Below are 18,823 nucleotides of genomic sequence, written 5' to 3'. Positions count from 1 at the left end.
TAGCTCTAGGGGTAGACAAAACTCTTAACATGGTTTTCTTTAGAGATATAGGGTTATATCCTCTGGCAATAAACTTGTTCATCATCAGGTTCAATTGTATCTTGAGATCTTGAATATCACTACAGATTCTAAGAACCCTCATGAACTGTGAAAATGGCAGTCCTTGTTTTAACGTCCTTGGATGATGGCTTTCAGCTCTCAATAAAGTATTTCGATCCGTAGACTTGTGATGAACAGAAGTATGAAATCGACCATCTTGTATGGAAATGGAAACGTCCATAAAATTAATAGTACAATTACTGATTCTATATGTAAACTTAATGCTATCATCAGCCTGATTAATAGATTGCATCATGGACAAGAATTGATTTTTACTGCCTGTCCAGAGAACAAATATGTCATCTATGTACCGGTAAAAACTGTGGATGGGTTGCCCGAAGTTAGAATCTGCAAAGAATAAATCTTGTTCTAAAGAGAACATAAAAGCATTAGCGTAGCTGGGCGCCACGCAGACCCCATCGCACAGCCAAGTCTTTGTATGAAGAATTTTCCATTATATTGAAAATAATTTCTTGTCAGTGTCAGTTCAAGAAGACTCATAAAGAGAGTAGATCTGGACCCTGATAGAGCAAATTGTTGGTAAGAAGCCTCCTCATTGCAGCCAAACCCCTGCTGTGTGGGATGGTCGTGTAGAGGCTGACAACATCAATGGTCGTCATCCACCAATGCGTCTCTACATTGGGGATATTCAGCAATTTAAGAATAAATGCCGTCGTGTCTTTAAGGAAAGTTCTTTCATTCTGTATAACCGGTTGTAGATAAAAATCCAAAAATTTGGAAATTCCATAGTACAGAGAGTCCCGGGCAGAGATAATTGACCGTCCTGGGGGGTTGCTGGCATCTTTATGTAACTTAGGTATGGTGTAAATTAATGGGATCCTTGGGTGTTCAACAGTGAGGGAATCACATACCTTTTGGGAGATTATGTTGTTTTGAACAGCTGAAGAAAGAAGAGTGTCCAGTTCCTTTTTAAAAAGGATGGTGGGATCTTGGTCCAGTCGGCTGTAGACATTTGGCTCATTGAGTTGTCTTTCGATTTCAGATTTGTATTGTGTGAGATCCTGGATGATGATGCCCCCACCTTTATCGGCGGGGCGGATGATTATGTCCATATAGGAGCTCAAATTCTTTAGAGCAATTTTCTCCCCCTCAGTAAGATTACTGCGTATAGGGGATTTCACATCTGCACACTTGTCCAAGACCTTACCCAATTGGGAGGTAAAACATCTGATGGCAGGATTGCTGGACACTGGATCAAATGTCGATGTTTTCTTTATGGATGGTTTGCGGCTATCCGGCATCTTACTGTCCCCAAAAGATTCTTTGAGTAAGCTGTCTATTAAGGCTATATAAGTCCACTTTGTTTTTAAATTCATTAGGTCTGTTAGTGGGCACAAAGGATAGACCTTTCTTAAGCACAGATAGTTCATCAGGGGTAAGGTCCCTGGAGGACAGATTAAAAACTACATTTTCTTCTTGTATTTGCGTTTTCCTTTGCCTTGCCCACTCACCTTCGCGTCTGGTCCGAGATCTTCCACCGAGCTTGCTTTGGCTCGGGTAGTAACCCCTAAAGGGAGTTTTTTTGCCTGAGTTTTAGGACGTGCCCCGGAAGCCTCTCCCTCACTGGTTGATGTGGCCCCACCACTGGAGTTATCCGTGTCAAATCGGTTATATTTCCTGTATCTATTAGGATTTCTCCTATTGGTTTGTGGATAATGAGGTTTTTGATTCACCCACGCATAGACGTGATGTTCCTCATAATCTTTCTCCACCGTAAGCCGTTTCTTTTTCTTGAACGCTACCAGGTCCGCTTTATACTTGGTGATCTGTTCCGCAAGTTGCTCCATCCACTTGCTCTCAGTATCTTGTTTAAGCTTATCAAGATTGATAGTTTCAAATGCCTCAATCTTTGATTTTATATTCTTAAGCTCTCTCCCGGCCTCTTAATTAATAGTAATTGTACTATTAATTTTCTGGACGTTTCCATTTCCATACAAGATGGTCGATTTCATACTACTGTTCATCACAAGTCTACGGATCGAAATACTTTATTGAGAGCTGAAAGCCATCATCCAAGGACGTTAAAACAAGGACTGCCATTTTCACAGTTTATGAGGGCTCTTAGAATCTGTAGTGATATTCAAGATCTCAAGATACAATTGAACCTGATGATGAACAAGTTTATTGCCAGAGGATATAACCCTATATCTCTAAAGAAAACCATGTTAAGAGTTTTGTCTACCCCTAGAGCTAAATCCCTGGAAGTCAAAAAATCTCCCAATCAACAAGAATCCATCATTTGGGTTACTGATTTCTCCACGGCGAGTGGAGAAATTAATTCAGCCGCCAAGAGGCTTTGGCCCTTGGTGAATACCGAACAGGAGCTACTTGCACTTAACAACAAATGTCTTATGATTGGTCAGCGCAGGGGAAAAAAACTAAAAAATTATGTGGTGCGTAATGATGTCTCCAAATTGAAACCAGTACCATCGGGGCATTTTTCTATCCAGAGAACCTGGCAATTTTCGTTGCCTAGGTCGCACCACCTCTAGCTATCTTGATACTGGGGATTCTTTCTCACATCCAAGGTCTGGCAAAATCTTCCAAATCAGACACCCTTTGTCATGTTCTACTAAATTTGTCATATACTATATTAAATGTCCATGTGGGCTATTGTATATTGGTAAAACTGTCAGACAATTTAAGGAACGCATGGCAATGCACAGAATGTCCATCCGTCAAGCTCTAGAAGGGACTGACCAGGAACAACCTGTAGCCAGACATTTTAAGAACTTTAGACATAATCTGGCTAGTCTTAGATATAAGATGATCGACCATGTACCCCTCAGCAACAGAGGGGGGGATAGGGGACGCCTCTTGCTTAAAAAAGAGGCTATGTGGATCCATAAATTGCAGACCCTGCATCCGCTGGGTCCAGGGGCGGAACTACTGGCGAGGCAGGCAGTGCATTGCACTGGGGCCCCGCCGCACTCAGGGGCCCACAGCCGCCGGCCGGCATTTAGAACAGATTGACATGCGGACGAGAGTCCGCATGTCAATCTGCGTTCTCCTCTCCCTCCTTGCTGCTCCCCTGCTCCCCCGGCCCCCCCCTATGTGTTGGAGGGACACGAGCGCATCGCGCGTCTCTCTGTGTCCCTCCTGGCTCTCCCCCGGCCGCTCTAAGGAAGCATGTGCCGTTCGTGAGCTCTGATTGGCTCACGAACGGCACATGCTTCATTAGACCAGCGGGGGAGAGCCAGGAGGGACACAGGAGAGACGCGCGATGCGCTCGTGTCCCTCCAACACATAGGGGGGGGGAGGGGGGACCGGGGGAGCAGGCACTGGGGGGACAGATCTGGCACTGGGGACATATACCTGGCACTGGGGGGACAGATCTGGCACTGGGGACATATACCTGGCACTGGGGGGACAGATCTGGCACTGGGGACATATACCTGGCACTGGGGGGACAGATCTGGCACTGGGGACATATACCTGGCACTGGGGGGACAGATCTGGCACTGGGGACATATACCTGGCACTGGGGGGACAGATCTGGCACTGGGGACATATACCTGGCACTGGGGACAGATCTGGCACTGGGGACATATACCTGGCACTGGGGACATATACCTTGCACTGGGGGGGCATATACCTGGCACTGGGGGGGAATATCTGGCACTGTGGGAGAATATCTGGCACTGGGGGGGCATATACCTGGCACTGGGAGCATATAACTGGCACTGGGGGAGCATGTACCTGGCACTGGGGGCATATACCTGGCACTGGGGGCATATACCTGGCACTGGGGGGGAATATCTGGCACTGTGGGAGAATATCTGGCACTGGGGGGGCATATACCTGGCACTGGGAGCATATAACTGGCACTGGGGGAGCATGTACCTGGCACTGGGGGCATATACCTGGCACTGGGGGCATATACCTGGCACTGGGGGGGAATATCTGGCACTGTGGGAGAATATCTGGCACTGGGGGGGCATATACCCGGCACTGGGGGCATATACCTGGCACTGGGGGGGAATATCTGGCACTGGGGCATATACCTGGCACTGGGGGGGAATATCTGGCACTGTGGGAGAATATCTGGCACTGGGGGGGCATATACCCGGCACTGGGGGCATATACCTGGCACTGGGGGGGAAGCAGGCACTGGGGGGGAATACCTGGCACTGGGGGCATATACCTGGCACTGGGGGCATATACCTGGCACTGGGGGGGCATGTACCTGGCACTGGGGGCATATACCTGGCACTGGGGAGGGAATATCTGGCACTGTGGGAGAATATCTGGCACTGGGTGCATATACCTGGCACTGTGGGGGAATATCTGGCACTGGGAGCATATGTGGCACTGGGAGCACGGCCCTAGCAACAAGCACTACCCACTAGCAACGAGCATGACACCCAGTGCATGAAACCCCTGGCAACGAGCATGACATCCTGGCACTGTGCATGGAACCAAGTGCATGAAACCCCTGGCAACAAGCAGGTAATTTCTTTTTTTATTTGTTGGGACTGCCTGCCGCAATGTGTAAAAAGGGGGGACTGCCTGCCGCTATGTATAAAAATGGGGAATCTGCATGCCGCAATGTAAAAATGGGGAATCTGCCTGCCGCTATGTGTAAAAAGGTAGAATCTGCCTGCCGTAATGTGTAAAAAGGGCACGCTATCTGCCGTTATGTGTAAAAGTGTATGGTGTCTGCCGTAATGTGTAAAATGGGGACGCTGTCTGCCGTAATGTGTAAAATGGGGACGCTGCCTGCCGTAATGTGTAAAAAGTGCACGCTGTCTGCCGCTATGTGTAACGAGGGCACGCTGTCTGCCGCTATGTGTAACGAGGGTACGCTGTCTGCCATTGTGTAAAAAGTGTATGCTGTCTGCCGCTATGTGTAACGAGGGCACGCTGTCTGCCGTTATGTGTAAAAAGTGCACGCTGTCTGCCGTTATGTGTAAAAAGGGGAATCTGTTCGCTGTAAGGAGTAAAAGGGTCTCTACCTGGTGTAGTGGTGCTACTGTGCGGCGTAATTTGAAGAATGGAGACTACTGTGCACCGTTTTATGAATTGGTATTATTTTGTGGACACACCCCTTCCCCACGAAGCCACGCCACTATGTATTTTTGCGCGCGCGCCTACGGCGCGCACTGCCCATGGGGTGTACTTGGATGGGGGGCCCAAAGCATTTTGTTGCACCTGGGCCCACCGCTTGCTTGTTCCGCCACTGGCTGGGTCTAAATGATCAATGTTCACTAAATTGTTTTACATAAGTAATAGAACTAGAATATAGTGTAGAGTATAAGCTAGTAATTTGCTTTAGTTCTGTTAATCCATTTAAACTATGTTCTATGTCTTTTCGATTGTTCTGCAGCCGATGGACACTGTTTGCTGTTTTATTTACATGTTTCTATGGTGATGGGAGCACTGTAGCTGCACGCCTCCGTTGCCAGGGGCGGGTACGTCAGCGCTAGTCGCATGTGAATGACGTCATCGCGCCTCAGCACGGAGCGGTGCGGCAACGAGCGCACACGTCTGGGTGAGTGTCTATAAAGTTAGTTTTATATGTTTGTCTTGTTTATCCTTGATAAAATGTCGTAAATAGACATGAAACGTTGGAAATCCATCCTGGCTGTCTGACTCTTTGTCTTCGCCGGGGATTTATTCATTTTACAAATCTGCGAGTGCGGCTCAACTCTTTGGTGTATAATATATATATATATATATATAATTTTTTCTTTTTTTCTTTTTTTCCAACAACGTTTGGCTTCTATTCCGGAAGTACAGACTTTTCTACAGGGAGTCTTGCGATTGCAACCTCCTTTTATTCCTCCTACGGCTCCATGGGATCTACCCTTCGTTTTAGACTTCCTTCAGTCTCCTTTATTTAAACCTTTGGAGACTATGGACCTAAAAATTTTCTCCTGGAAGGTGGTGCTTCTCTTTGCTTTGGCTAGGAGGATTTCCTAATTAGGAGCTTTGTCTTGCCGTTTTCCATATTAAATTTTTCATGAGGACAAGGCAGGATTACGAACCCGCCAAGCTTTTTTTTTACCAAAGGTAGTCTCCGCTTTCAATGTGAATCAACCGATTGTGGTACCAGTTTCACATGAGGATTCTCCTTCTACAAGGAGTTTGGATGTGGTGCGGGCTCTTCGCATCTATGTCAAGAGGACGGCTCGTCTGCGAAAGTCGGACTCCCTTTTTGTTTTGTATGATGCAAATAAATTGAGATGGTCCGCCTTTAAGCAGACTCTTGCTAGGTGGATTAAGTCTGTCATTCGTCGGGTTTATCTGTCTTCCTCATGACCATTACCTCTTTCTATCACAGCGCACTCCACAAGGTTGGTTGGCTCTTCCTGGGCGGCTGCCCGGGGGGGGGGGTCTCAGCTTTTCAATTGTGTCGGACGGCTACTTGGTCAGGAAAACATACACTCATCAAGTTTTAACGTTTTGATACTTTTGCAGCGTCGGACTCAGTTCGACCGTTCAGTCTTACAGGGTCAACACCACTTTCCCGCCCATGAGGGCAGCTTTGGGACATCCCCACTGTAATACAGCCATCCCAGCGCCCACTATGGATGACAAAGAAAACAGATTTTGGTACTCACCGATAAATAATTTTCTTGGAGTCCATAGGGGATGCTGAGCACACACCACTGTGCTGTTTGTTTTTTCCTTTCCCTGTACACAATAAGTTCTTGAGGTGTGTTTGCTTTTGTTGTTCTAGCTTACATTGTAGCCGGTTTAGCATAGTTTCTGATTCCCAATTGTTGTTCATGGTCCGGGTTTTATTGTTGGGGATTTTTCTCCTTTAGTTCTATTTTCTTCCTCCTCCTCTTATTCAGGTCTGATCCTCTCTCTTCGAGCACAGTTTTCTAGACTGGGCTAGGGAAGGGGGCATAGAGGGGAGGAGCCTACACACTCATAGATTTTTAAAAGTGCATCGGCTCTGTGGACCCCGTCTATACCCCACTGTAATACAGCCATCCCAGCGTCCCCTATGGACTCCAAGAAAAGGATTTATCGGTGTGTACCAAAATCCTGTTTTTTTTTTCCTCCAAAAAAATACTCCAAACAATTTTACATTTCTGCAGTACCATAACTTTAGCACATATCTGCTAAATTCACTTTTTTAAAATGAACATGTAATTTTAAGTGTTTGATGATGGAGAGGTAAGTTTGTTTGCAGGTTGTAATCTGGTTAATAAGATTGTTGAGTAAAAGACAGTAAGAATAATGGGTGTATTGTGTTTGGTTGTGTCCAGGAATATTTTAATGTATTGCATTCATGACCGTAATTCACGCAGGAATCATCTGTTGTTCTGGCACTTGCTTCTAGAGAGAAAACAAACTAACAGCACAATGAGCATAAATCAATTCATTGTAATCTACATGTTTTTCTTACTGATTATTTTTAGTAGTAAGTGCATTGCCTTCTTAAAGCTGTAGCAGCTGTATAAATTGATGCTTGAAATGGGGACCTTGCAACATATGGAGCTTCTTCATCGTTGTCATAAAAAACTTGTTTTCTATGCTTTGAGAGGAATCCCAAAATACACACCTTTATATTAAATTAATTTAAAAAACATGCATTTACGCACTCAAATGTATTGTTGGTGTAAAAATAGTATATCTTTGTAGTGTACATACAGTAGACTTGTCTTTTGTTTTGTGTCATATTGTTTCTGGATCTTTAATACTCTGCTGACTTTATCTTCCACGGAGCGCCATCTTATTTACATACCCAGAACTTATAAATATATATATATATATATATACAATGTATAATATGAGCTGCAATGCAATGGCAGATTTACAGTCCTGCAGCCTCGCCACTAAAGCAATTCTGCCTGCCTGTGGCAATGGCTTCCCATTGGAAGCACTCCCTGCTAATCACAGCAGACAGGCAGTCCCAGGGTGGAGGTGTTTTCTTCCCCTGGGACTGCCAGTCCGGACAGCCATAGCAGAGAGAGCATTTGCTATGGGAAGTACCTCCCTATCTCTCTTCTTGAGGCTGAAGCTGATGCAGTCACTAGAAGCCAGCCTGTTTACTAGCAGCGTCAGACTTAAACTCCACCCCTGGACTTAAGACTCAACTCCTGCTGCTGCTGGACTTAAACCCCACCTCCCAGAAACGTCAGCCACCTATCAGCGGGATGGCTAGGAGCCACGGTGACATCAGCCTGAGACATGATGCAGTCCTCCTGAACAGACAGGTAAGGATCCATCGCTGGTGCAATGGATGAATAATCATGGCTCCATGTAATGATACATAGTTTTAGTATGATAAAAAAAATTTCTAACTTGTATTGCTAGTGGTTGCATTTTTCAGGAACTTTCATAATTTTTTTACGTCAGACATTGCTTTGTTGACATTGCACATGGAATAATTATACCAGGAACATCCATCTCTACAGTCATTTCCATTTTGTTACAAATAACAGAGGCTTTGTTCCCAGAAATGTTTTCCAACAGCAAGACATATCATCACTAAAACAGACGTCTATAAATGGTGCAATGCACTTCTGTAATAATGGTAAATAAATAGTTTATGCCCCATACCGCTATCTCAGTGATGTGCAGGGGAGGCAGAGCCTCATCTGTTATACTCCAGTATACTCCAGAGTTTTGACTATAAAAATGATTTGAGTAATACAAAGAAGTTATTTATAACTTATCAGTAATTATCATTGTGTTGTTCTATTAATTTTTATAGTTAAAACTGACCAAATTTTCACGCTTCGCTGGAAATACATGGGGGTATATTCAATTAGGGTCGAAAACTGCCGCCTGTCAAAAAGACGGCAGTTTTCGACTTTTTAAGGTCGAATAGTGATTCGATTTATTCAGTCCCATCAGTTTTTTTTCCGACAAGTCGTGGAATTCGACTTATCGAATAGTACATGAATGGGTGGTATAGCTGCTGAATCACGTACTTTTTAGTGAAACGGGGCAAAATTCGACAGGATTTGGCCCCGTTTCCAACCATCTCAGTCCAACATAAAAAAATGTCGTACTGAGATGTGGGATTCAGAGGAGGGGGGGGGGGGCACGGGGATACAGCTGCAGGGCATACAGGGGAGAGAAGCGCTACAGCACAGCGCTGCAGCAGGATGTTTCACAGCCGCGCCGCTCACGGCAGTGAGACACTGCCGTGAGGTCGGGCGGCTGTGAGACAGCCTCCTGCAGCACTACTGTAACGCTGCTCTCCTCCATCTGTCCCCGCTGGTCTCCCCGCGGCTCCCCCCCCCCCCCCCCCCCCTCTCCTCCTCTGGGTCCTTCATCTCAATTCGACTGTTTAAAAGTCGAATTGAGATGAGATTGAATAGGGGTTGTCGGATCCATTCCGACAAATGTATGTCGGAATGGATCCAACCCTAATTGAATATACCCCATGGACTGCCAGGGAGAGACCAGAGATTAGTCAGCTATGAACTCATCCTCCCACTGGAGTTTTAACAGAGGAGGAGGCCCCTGTGCAGACTCCGGGTGGGCCTCGTCCTCTTTATGGTGCAGTAGTCTCCAGCATTGTGCAGCTGTCTACTGTGCATGCGCAGGTCTTCGGAAACATGGCGCTCGCCAATTTCTGGAGACCAATATAACTACAGTGCATGCGTGGCAGCTATTTTGGGTGTGATTTTTGCATCAGATGCAACGCCCGACACGGGACTCTGGAAAGGTATTAAAATATAACATTGCACCCATTACAGAAATGGCAATGCATCCTCCCCTCTGTCATAAGCTGGGTACACCCTGGCAGATATAAGTGTAACCCACTGTCATGCTGACTGAGTGACCAATTCTGGTAAGCATACACACTTACCGGTCGCCTGCTTGATGTGTCTACACTGACATCTCAACTGAGTGGGAATTTGAATTTGTCAGTCATTGGCAGTTTCTGCAGCAAGTGTACAGGCAGACGCCTGTACACACAGCCAAATGCACCAATATATCTAAAAATATATTGGACATAAGTGCTGCAGTTCTGACACAATATGTCTGTGAATGACCTTGTATCATATGTACACACCCATTGATCCTCAAACGATATATCGTCTGTTCTATAGCACGGGTTATATTGTCCAATGTGTACCAAGCAATAGTCAGAAACTGCCTGGAGCTGGGGGAAGGTCAAGGGGGGCATATGATGGGTCAGAGACCTGTTCATCACATCATACTAGTCTATCCATTCTTATAAATGACGCAAAGGTATCTGCAATTTACTGCATACTTAGAATGGTCCCTAGAGCCCATTGTACAATTTGCACAAGTTAAGAACTATAGTGTAACTTGATTCCAGAAGTAATAAAGACTAGCTCTATTACAGAGCTTTGACTGAGAAATCAATGGGATTTCCCCAGGGCCGGATTAACAATGGGCCGGATGGAGTTGCCCCCCATTGAATATAGGCCCACATCATCCCCTGCAGTTCAGCCAGTGCTGACAGGTAAAAAAAATAATAATTCCTGTCAACAACTAACAGCTCAGGCAGCTCACTCACTTCCTGGCTGCCAATTCACCCCCACCCCATACTGGCTGGCTGAAGTCCTGCTGCATATGAAATGCTATGTTACAGAAAACACTGTAACATAGCATTTCAAGTACAGATACAGCCACAGTTGCACACAGTTTAGGCATGTTGCATATCCTTTTAATCAGTAGAGTCTGCTTGCGCATCTTATTTGCATAGTGCTGAGAATGATATGCATTGTTGAAAAAAAAGATCCTTGATGCTAGCAGAGCTGCACGAGAACTGCTAGCTCACACCAGGCATCTTGTGGTTCATGGTGTATTGAAGCTAGATGTATGAAGACACATCTGTAGCTTCCACTCCATGGAAATGGCCACACCTCCTATGTAGACTACACCAGACTGGTCACACTTCCTGCCAAGGTACACAGTAGGCCCTTCATAAATTTCAGCTCCAGACCCATGTGGACCTTATCCTCTTGCCTGGCATGGTCACCAGATGCAACCACACCAGCAAGTGGTTCATCTTGCCTGGTCACACAGGATGCAACCAGTCAGACAGAATGTGCAGCTACAGGGAAGATAAATTTCCCTCTGCTGACGCTCTCACATGGACTGGAAGGTCCCTCTGCCTTCCTGCACCCTCTCCCAGTGTTTGCCGTGCTACCGATCAGCACGGCAGGACCCCCAAAATGAAAGTCGCAAAGGTTGCAATATTTCCGATGTTCCAATATTTCTGATGGTGCCAACCAATGTTCTGATGTTTGGGGAAACATTATTATTATTATTATTATTATTATTAATATTATTATTATTATTTATTTATTTTTACAATTTAAAAAAAAAATGCCTTTTTTTAACTAAATTCATTTTGGATAAGGTTGAATTCATGTTCACCTTATTCACTAAAAAAAAAGTCAATTTTTGAGCAGTTTTTACTTTTTAGGGAAAAACATTGTCAGTTAAGTGGTTAATCTGGCACTGGATTTCCCCACTCGTGAACCCCAATTTTGTAGGTTTTTTGAGGAATTTACCTCGCAAATTCAGTACAACATCAGTAATGCACACGCGCCGTAATCCCTGCTAATTGAATAAATCCAGCACGGCAATACGGCTAATTAAATATCCCCCTAAATTTGCCAAAGCTGCCAATAATTGGTGCCTTTGACTGATGGATGTAAAAGTGGCAACAAAAATAAATTCTAAACCAGGCTAATGTATCTTTTTTTTTTTTCTCTCTTGCCATTTTAAATGTATTGGATGATTGGCAGCTTTGACAAACAGCAGGTTAGTAATTCTACCCCTTTGTCTCCTGAGGGAGATTTAAGCTGCATTATAGTAAAATGTATTGGCCACATGTATATAACTTAGAATGCTATAACATTACTATTGTGTTAACATGTTAAATTTAGTATTTTATTATTCTTAGATTTTATAATTCAAACCATTATCTTCTCTTATTTTAATCTATGGTAATTTTAGTTTAAACACTACATACAAATATCTATAGCTATACAGAGGTCAGTAAATATATTTACATTTTGGTTTAAATAATATCAATATATCTAGATATCAACATATTTAGTTGGTATCTCAGTTCATCATTGTTTCTTTTATATATATATATATATATATATATATATATATATTCAGCAGTACATTTTGTGAAAAATTATCGAATATTCAGAAAACACAGTGATTTCAATAAAAACCTAAATATATTAAGTACATTATAATAATACCTTCAGCAACATTAACATCATTACTCCTTTTTTATCGCTCTTCCCATACAGGGATCAGCTGAGTAGTAATTTCATGCCAGATTTTGTTCCTTTGTTCTAGCTTTCTTCGACCCTGTCTACATAAATCTATGCTTTGGATGCCATAATAGCTGGCTTCTCTTTTTCTGAAAATAGTTAATGACCTGTTTCCTCTCTGTAATACATCTATTTTCTACAGTTTTTGTACTGAAATGCACTGCAATAAATTGGCATATGTGGGCCTAGTGGATGTAATGCAACATGGTTTATAGACTACATAAATTAAAAATAAAAAAAAATCTATTTGTAATGCCTCTTTAGGCTAGTAGAGGAGCTAGATACTTACCTTAGGCACTGAAGAGCAGGCATAATGAGCCAAAAGTAGGGATGGACGTTGCATCCCAATGTTTTGCAACCAGCAATGTTTTCGTTGCAATGATAGTGGTTTTACCACTCGATGGCAACGTTCTGATGTTTGCCGCCATCTAATGGTAAACATTTGATGGTGTAGTGATATGCCGCCCCATGTCCCATCCCCGGCCACCATACTGCAGAGGGTTGCGCATGTGCTAATCATATGATTTTTTTTCTACTATCGAATTCTTTTAATGCAATGGTCAGTTACCATTGCATCAAAAGATTCGATGGTGGAAGTCCAGCCATCATTTCATGGTAATCTTCAGATTTCCATCCCCAAAAGAAAGAGCCTAGTGGCTACATTGAAATCTACAGTTTTATAACTTAATTACCGAACCTGATCTAAAACCCCATACATGGTACCAGACTTTGGCCATCAATCTGTAGAAAACATATATGGTTTGCTTCCAATGATTGATGTTTTGCCACTAATGGTGGAGTTCCACCATCAATGGCTGAGTTCTGATCAGTGACAGATTTTTTTTTTCCTCGCATTGCTTAACCCCACCCTTCCATCAGCCATCCCTTAGTCTTGCCCTCCCTCTCTGATGGACCTGTTGTGGTCACATGTTTGCACTTGTACCGCCCACCAATGGTTCAAACTAGAAATGTGCACTGGACAATTTTTATTGGATTTGATTTTGGTTCTAATCAACTGGGTTTGGTTTTGGATTTTGGCTATGACTGATTTTGGTTTTGGATTTTTTCTAAAAATGTACAAAAAAAATCTAAAATCACATAACTTGGCATTTGTTTTGTACCTAGATTATTATTAATCCCAATAACATTCATTTCCCATCATTTCCAGTTATTTTGACTACCTCATATATATACACAAATATAGTGGAAAAAGGGGTGGACCTGGATTGCACATCCTATTACTAAAGATATCAAGAGGTGCTATCATGCTGAGGCTTCTAATACTATGCTGGAGGAAGAGAGATGCAGATGCACACTGATAGTAAAAATTATTTAAATAAACCCTCACAATTAACATGGAGTATAATTGAAGTTCTTAGCACTTTAGCCTTTTTCCACTATGTTTGTGTATATATTGTACACTGGAAGGCAAGGCTTCCTTCCTCTGGTACTGGCACTCCTCCCATTCACCCTCAGGTGTTTTAATTAGCTGGGTTCCTGCATTTCAGATCACACATTGATAAGGCCCTATTTAGAGGTAAGTCCTGAATACAGTTATAGAATGTGATAGTATTAGGAATGTTAGGGACCCATGTGATGAAGTCAACTGGCCGCGGTACATGGGCCCGCATATTTGCGCAAATGTGTGCTAAGAACTTCAATTATACTCCATGTTAATTGTGAGGGTTATTTTAAATAACTTTTACTATCAGTGTTCTTAGTGCTAAGAGTGTGCATCTGCATCTCTCTTCCTCCAGCAATGTATAGTCTGTTGCTGCTTAGTTGTGTAAAGGGCCCTACACACTTAAAGGTGTAACTGAACGATATGAACGTTCTCGTTCATTAATGAACTCGTATCGTTCAGTGTATAGGCACCAATGATGAACGATGCGTGGCCCCGCGCTCGTTCATCGTTGGTGCCGGGTTGCTTATGCATGCAAGCCAATATGGACAATCTCGTCTATATTGGCATGCACTGCTATGGAGCCGGGTGATGGTGGGAGTGAAGAAACTTCACTCCCCCAACCCCACCCTCCGCCGGGTCACTTGTCGGCCGTATCTGCCGTTGGACACCTCGGCGGCACATTGCCGGGTGTGTAGGGCCCTTTACTCTGCATCTAATTTGGAAATTGTTCAATATACTAAACATATTTTGAACTGAATTGAATGATTCATGGATAGAAACCAACATTATTCAAGTAAATAAACAGTGAAGAACTCTAGAGAGACCATTCCTTGCAAGGAAAAAAATTACAGTAGGCGTCTATATTCACTCACCTTTGAATAAAGTATGGACTTTGGCTGGAGTACTTTTTTATTCATTTTGTGCCTTGACTCTCCAGGTTTTAAGAAATGAGCAGATACTAGTTATATTCAATAAAGGTTAAGCCTTCTTGGACCTGCTCCCTTTATTGAAGGTGAGGATTTTAAACTAAATTATGTGATTAAAGGCTGTATTAGAGCAGTGGTAGATACATGAGCCAGGCAGCAGCATTCATGGGAGAGAGGAGTAATAGGAAGGCCACAGAGGAGGAGATTGTAATAATCTAGATGGGAATTGACAATTGCATGAATTCAATTCCAACCTCATTTCTGTTCACATTCCATCCCATCCTCTTTGCTCTTTCACTGACACCTCACCCCACCCCACTCCCATATCCAAGATTTCTCTAGTGCTGCCCCAGTTCTCTGGAATTCACTCCCTCACTCATTTAGACTTTCTAACAGCCTCCACACCTTTAAACAAGCCCTCAAGACTCATTACTCCAGCCAATCCTATCGGCAATTAACTCTCTACACAGTAGGCCCCCATACACTACAGCGATATGTCTGAGGCTGAAGTCGTAGGCAATTTCCTAGAGGGTGGTGACTGCATGCTGTGTCCTGCATAACTATTTGAGCATCAAAACCACCCAGCATAGGACATTGCCCAGAGCAGCGCCAGTAGACCCAGACCCTGAACTCCCACACAAGACTTCACCATTTCCATCTGTGGAACCACCTCCACTCCATTCTAGGGCGAAACAGGTCAGGGACGAGTACCTGGCCTATTTTAACGGGGTGGGTGCAGTCGATTGGCAGGAGGCCAACATTTTAAGTGTACTGTGTTGGACTGATGGTGGAACTTGCAAAAACTTAAAGTATTCAAATAACATACTTACAGATGCAGATAAAGATAGGTCATAGTCTTCAGGCTTTGGTGTGGCAGTCTGAGGGAGGGAGGTGAAACCTGTCCGGGTAGGCTCCTGGTCCAGGACAAACTCCAGCATGGGGTAGCAGCACAGCGATGTCTTGTAAACCTGGGAAGAACCTGCTCCAGACCTTTTGGACTGTTCCATTTTTTTTTTGTGTTCTTTCAGGAACACAGTATGCAGGTTCTGTAGCTTTTTCTTGACCCATTCCTTATCAGCACCGGACACAAAGGGCCTTCAGTACTCAACTCGCTTCTCCAAAGCCGCATTCCGTCGCACTTATTTGGAATAACCCTTAGCTTTGACCTTCCATAGACATTCATGGCCACGGTACATGTCTAGTAGGCCGGTGATAAAGTCTATGTCTTGATCCAGAGACATATCTGTAATGAAAGAAAAGTGGTGCACAAACTGTTATATTTTGTCTTTTACAAATGGTTTTACTTAAGGTATTTGGTTAAATGTGTTTTGTTAAATGGTTTTTTAATTTGTATAATATGTTTTTAAAATAAAGGGATTTTTTTGTAAATACTTTGCTCATTACACAAACATCAATGGTACAGCATCGGGGTACAGTGGCGGTGAAAACACATGGCTTTAGGGGGTTAAAATTACTGGGCACACACAAATAAAATGTGAACAATAATTTATAATACATTGGTGGTCAGTGATTACATTGGTGGTCAGTGATTACATTGGTGGACAGTGATTGGTGGTCAGTGTGAAAATACATATTTGGCCCAATAAAATATCCGATTTGATTGGATTAATCTGATGAGCTCTCCTGCTGCGTCGCCGCTGATACTGCTGTTGCTGCTACCGCTGATGGGAGTGTCCTGAGAATGCCAGTCAAACTTCCTACGATATATTGCAGGCGATATATTGCAGGCACAAAAAAACACACCTTTTTCCATACTATTCCAGGCGATTACGATATATATCATGAGTGCAGCACTAGCGACCTAGGGGATCTGACACGACACTCACGGGAGCGCGCATTGGATCGGAAACACCTCCAAAATGGCCGATTCCATCCGATATATCGGGCCGAATGCCTGAAATTGGATGAAATCAGGCATTATCGTTCTAGTGTATGGGGCCCTTTAGAGCAGACTGCAAGCTGTCACTGGCAGGGCCCTTTTCCTTGTTTCTAACACTACCCCTGTCACCAGTGACGCTTCTGTTCTCCCGTCTTACTTCCCCTCAGTGACTCTGGGGGCCATTCCGACCCGTTCCCACGCAGCGGTTCTTCACTGAGGTGCGAACGGGTCGGAACTGCGGTGGCACCCGCATTGCGCATGCGCGTCATTGCCCAGTGACGGCAGTCACCAGTCAATGACGCCTGGACCGATGACAGCGATCGCAAGAAGAATGACAGCGGGAAGGGGGATCAGGGCGTCTACTTACTGTTTCCTGGGTGTGGTAAGGTGAATGCAGGCGTGTCCAGGCATTTGGAGGGCGGATGTTTGACGTCACAGCCGGGATCTTCATCGCTGGATCCGTCGCACTGTAGCTGCAGGGCTGGTCTTGTTTTGCTTGAAACTTTTTTAGCATAGCAGGGCTGCACAAGCGATCGCACCCCTGCTATGCTAAAATACACTCCCCCATAGTCGCCGCCAAGTTGATCGCACGAGCAGGAGAAAGTTGCTACGTGCGATCAACTCAGAATGACCACCCTGATCCTGTCTGTCTGTCTGTCTGTCTGTCCACTTTGGTTACAGACTGAATCATTCCTGTTTGCTCCCTACTCCCCCTTGTGTGATCCTTGACTGCTTGCTTCAGATCATAGTGAGACACTCCTCTTTTCCACAAGTGTTCTTTGCTTATTTGTACTTTGGGTATCATTTGTATTTTTACTACATGTATGCAGGGGCGGATTGGGAACAAAAAGCGGCCCTGGAAAAATTTGTACTAGTGGCCCCACATGGGCAGCACCAGAGGTGTACGGTCTAGCCATGGGCCATGGCAGCAGCACCCTCCCCCCAAGACTTTCCAGATAGTGGGCATGTCCAGCATCAAGGAGGAAGTTAAAAAGAAATAAAATTACATATTATGAGCACATTATTATATGATACACCTTCAGAATTTAGGAAACTATATCATTCTTTAGAAAGATATATTTTCTTGCTTATTACACCAACCATATCCCAATCACTATCCACTCAATCTTATATGTCAGCCAAGCAGGCAGACAGAGCATACACTAGATCAGGGGTGGCCAACCAATCAGAGTCAAAGAGCCAAAAAATCTTGTTAGGCACGTCAAAGAGCCGACATCGAGTTGAAAGCGCACATGCAAAAATGGGGTGCACCCTTGTGCCTGCTAGGCCATGCTCCTGGTAAAAAAAAATACATTTAAAAAGCCAGATCCATATAAAATACATTTTTAAAGCCAGATCCAACATAAAATACATTTAAAAAGCCACTTCCACATAAAATAATTGAGAAAGAAAGATCCACATAAAATATATTGAAAAAGCCGAATTCACATAATACACTTAAGCTCCCCCATGGGTCACTCCAGCCAGTATCCTGCTGCGTCATTCCAGCTAGCACCCTCATGTGTCATTACAGTCCCCCCCCCGCAGAGCCGGCCCTAACCAATATGATGCCCTAGGCAAGATTTTGGCTGGTGCCCCATAGCACCACCGCTGACCCCGCTTCTCTTTCCCAGCACCATCACCCCTCATCCAGAGCAGTCCTTATTTTGGGGTTTGGACCCCCTATATTTTAAATAGGAACAGTTCGCACATTTGTCGCACAGCCCAAAAAGGGTGTGTTTTTGCTGGCAAGGGGCATGGCCACACAATAGTAACCCCCAATTTCAATTATGCCACACAGTAGTGCAACTTTATTCACATTTGATCATGCGATAGTGTCCATAATTCATATTACATCCCACAGTAGTATTACTTTACCTTATAAACATTACTACTCACAGTAGAGCCCCTTACTCACATTACATCACACTGAATTGCTCCTTATTCACATTACACCACACCCTATTGCCCTTTATTCACATTAGATGTCACAGTGGTGCCCTTTCTATACGCAATGCCACATAGTAGAGCACCTTATACACACAATGCCAAACAGTAATGCCCCTTACACATATGAGACACATTATTAATGTCCTTATAAGCATAATGCGCCTTACACATTATGTCAACCTTTATTAATACCCTTTTACACGTAATGTCCCTTACACATATGGCGCACATTATTAATGCCCTTATACACATAATGACACACACAGTGCCCCCTACACAT

Source organism: Pseudophryne corroboree, chromosome 4 (genome assembly GCF_028390025.1).
Source record: "Pseudophryne corroboree isolate aPseCor3 chromosome 4, aPseCor3.hap2, whole genome shotgun sequence".
In the NCBI taxonomy this organism is placed as follows: domain Eukaryota; kingdom Metazoa; phylum Chordata; class Amphibia; order Anura; family Myobatrachidae; genus Pseudophryne; species Pseudophryne corroboree.
This window is presented reverse-complemented; position numbering follows the sequence as displayed.